Source organism: Alligator sinensis, unplaced genomic scaffold (genome assembly GCF_000455745.1).
Source record: "Alligator sinensis unplaced genomic scaffold, ASM45574v1 scaffold405_2, whole genome shotgun sequence".
Taxonomy (NCBI): Eukaryota; Metazoa; Chordata; order Crocodylia; family Alligatoridae; genus Alligator; species Alligator sinensis.
The window spans coordinates 1,228,847-1,232,750 of NW_005842160.1; positions in this window are offsets into that span (position 1 = coordinate 1,228,847).

The following is a 3,904-nucleotide window of genomic DNA, read 5'->3' on the forward strand; positions in this document are numbered from 1 at the left end:
TCAATATCTTTTGGTCTGGTTTGTTCTATTGTTCATTTCTATTTTAAATGATAACTGGGTGTGTGCATCTCTATGTGATATATATATAAAATCTATGTCCTTACCCTTTAACGGTTTTGTTGTAATAATAAATCTGTATATAGTTAAGTAATTGATTGACTGGACCTGACTCTATAGGGGATGAAGGCGGCCACTGGGCTGTTGTGTCCCTCCACAGCACACTGCCCTGCCAATAATTCTCTCAGTTGGAGAGGGAAGTACAAACCCATGTAGACCCAGGCTACATTTATAAGAAGTTAGGTCACCCAGTGCAGGAATGACAGCTTAAACTTAGACAACAACAGAAACAGGGCAAACCCAGCATCTAGCCCATGCAATGCCTGTTTGCCTTGGCGGGGGTCTCCAATGCATAGATCAGTGATTTTCAAACTGTCTTCTGTGAAGCCCTGGGGCCTGCAGTATGTAATCAGGGGTTCCACAGAGACTGGGTGTAATAGGAGAATGGGCCAGGAGATAATGTGCCACCATGGCTAGGCCAGGTTGCCTGGGTCTTTCAGTTCACATGGCCCACAGAGCCAGGGGTACGGATTTGCAGCAGGGGCTGTGTCCAAGCCCCTGCTATGCTCCCATGGGACCAGCCATGCCGGCGAGAAGCTTACCAAGACAAGAGCAGTGCATCCTTGCTACATGGGGAAAGAAGATCTTGGGAAAAGCCAGACAATAGGCAGGCCCTGGGGGCATGAGAACACATGCCCCAGGAAGCCAGCCCCAACTGGCCCAGGAAGAGAACTGGGAAGCTTAAAGGAAAAAAGAGGCTCAGTGTTCAGCGTCCCCCAGACCGGGAACCATCACAGGAGACTGCAAGCAGAGAAGATCCCAGAAAAGGAAGCTCCTGCATGCTGGACCCTCATGAGCTGTTGGAACTGGGATGAGCCACAAGCAAGGATCATATACACTCTCACTGAAAGATAAGTAAAAGCAGGTGGAAAGACAGTGTGGGTTATCCCAGCAGAAACCTGTAGCAGGGACCCATCAGGAAATACACCAGTGGGAACCGTTGGCAGAAACCAATTGAGAAGAAAGATAGTACAAAACTATTGGGAGGAGTGGGGCCTGGAGGGAACCGAGGCAGCCAGAACAAAGAAGGGATTGTACCTGGAACTCTGGGGAGGAGAAAAACTGGGCAGAAACTGGAGGCCTGCAGCATAATTTGCCTTTGATAATTGTGAGGAAACAAGAGTGAGCTCCTTTTAATTTTTTTGGTGAAAAAAAAGAAATAATTGAGGACCAAGGACAAAAAGCTCTCCTTTTGATTTATTTTCCCTGGACAAGAGAAAGATACCAGAGAAGGAGAATTCCCTGAGGATTTTATTTACAGTTAAGCAAGATGCTATGCCCTGCACCTAGGGGATCTTCAAAGAAATTAAGTCAGTGAAGCCTGGGGGTAGTCCAGGAAAAGACATAAAAGAGTTAAATGAGTTGCTCTATTGTAAACCTAAATATCAGAACCACAGATTAGACCAGCTCCAGAAGACGTCTAAATGCAGCAGGTTAAAGAACTTGACAGAGCCCAAGAAGTGAATTCATTGTTTATTCCCCAAGCGCTATCATCGGGAAGTAGCTACCACAGCTTAAGAGGAAAGAGGCAGGGTGTAGGGGAGGTGGAGCCCTGCAGAAGACCAGTGACCCTGTCAGGCCTACTCATAAGCCAAAAAACATCCATCCTCCTATACATAATTTTTTCATAAAGACATGGTGGGCAAGTCGAAGGAAGAGGCAGAAGTGAGGCTGTTTTCAGAACATTGCCACTGATTCAGTCTGTGGTGATGGGCAAGTCACAGTAAAACATTTCTAGAATTAGCATCTAATTTCTACATCTCCCTTGGAGACAGTGAGGGTGGCATTCAGTTGGATACCTTCTCTGGATACCTCACAGACCAGATTTAGTCATCTAAGTCCCCAAAATGCCACTTAAATGGACAGATTGACACACGGATTTATATCTGTTCCTATGCATATAGCCCTACACACATGGACAGGTACATACACAAAATGCCCACCTCTATATAAGTGGCATTTTGCGATTTAGAAGACAATGCAGACAATCAAATCTGGTCAGCTGGGCATCAAGAAAAGAATAGAAACCTACCTGTAACAAGTTGCCCTCCCCAGCGGCATTTTTTTTTTGTTTGCTATCTGCAGCCTATGAGGGGTGCCCTTGAAGTCCCTTAATGCTTCTCATATCTCACTTTTACTCACCTGCCACATCTTGGTGGAAATATTATACAGATGTTCTTACAAGTGGGAGACTGCCTATTGTGTTTCCATGTTGGGGTTCTCAGCCACCACGGGCCTTGCCCCCCTGTCTTTCTCTAGCTAGGCCTACCAGTCTAAACCCACCAGATGGGGTTTGACTCTGAGGCTCTAGCTTCTTAATCTTGGGGCTTGTGGCCCTCTTTTTTGTCTCTAATGTGTATCCCAGGCTCTCTGGCCTAGAGGCCTATCCCCTGGCCTCATACCCAGAGGGCTGCAAGTTCAGGACTGAGCAGCAGCTTCAAACCCCTACTTGCCCAGCCCAAAAGCATGCAACTGCACATATTGGTGCACTGGGCCCCTTTAGCTCTTTATGACTGTGCCCAAGGCATTAATGAGGCTTTCTCCTCCCCTACAAACCACCAGTCTATCAATCAACAAATTGTATATATAGTCTTGGTAGACTATATATATATATCTACATTTCTATTTTTTGTGGTTAGAACCCACTGACTGACATATATATTGCATATATATATATATATATATATATATATATATAGTCAGTCAGTGGGTTCTAACCATAAAAAATAGAAATTAAAGAAGGCAGCATACCAGCTTACATTTTCTTCATGATTTGGTGCTTCTGCTTCCCCGCTGCCTGTGTTGCTCCTCCCTATGGCACTGCCGCCGCTTCTCTGAGGATCAGCAGCAGTTCACTTCTCACAGCAGTCAGACCAGCAGCCAAGCCTCTCTGTGGAACTCTCACGCACAACCTCTTTGCCCTTTGGCTGCTGCCCCCTACTGCCGCCAAGCCCAGGGTTTTTATAGTTCTGGCCTGCCCCCTTCTAGTCACCTGACTAGCTGGCCAGGCTCAGCTTTTAACCCCTACCCTGCCAGCAGGCTGTGCCTGGAAAGTTCTGTACTTAAAGAGACCAACCTGCCTTCTGGTATTCTACCTATTAGGTACCTGAATGCAGTTCAATTCCACATTGCTCAAGTCCCTGAAAAAGTGTTACCATACAAGGCTGCATGTTACAAAAAGAGACAAGTTGATGGATTTTCAGGGATCCAAGAAGAGTAAAATAGGATAACACATAGGTGCCTAAGTGGATTTAGGGTTCTGGTGAGTGGAATGGCCTTTAGGGAGCTGACAAAAGTGATACTTGTTGCATGATCGGTCCCCTGAAAGCTCTCTACAGCCATGCCCTGACAGAAGTGTATGGCTGAAGAGCACTTGAAAAGTGTCTGGTTGTGTGACATGATTAACCCTCATCTAATGAGGGTTAATTCAGATGAAGGTGCTCCAAAGTGGAGCACCTTCATTAATTTTTGTTTTTCCCAGTGTATGAGCAGGTCTGGGCTGCATCATCCCAGCCCTGCCCTGGATAGGGGGCACCAACCCACCCTTCCCCCAAACACAAGCTGGGCAAACCCCAGATGGGAGCTCCCTCCCCTACCTTCTTCCCTCTCCCATCCTAAGGACAGCACCAGAGCAGGGAGGGGGGGGCGGGGGCCTCTCTCAGCTGAATCAGCTCCAAAGTGTGCAGCTTGATCCCCGCCCCCCAACCAAACAGAGAATGTTTGTTGGGGGTGGGGAGGGGCACTGTGAGTTACAGTAGGAAGCTGCATGTCTGTCAGTGCCCTTAGC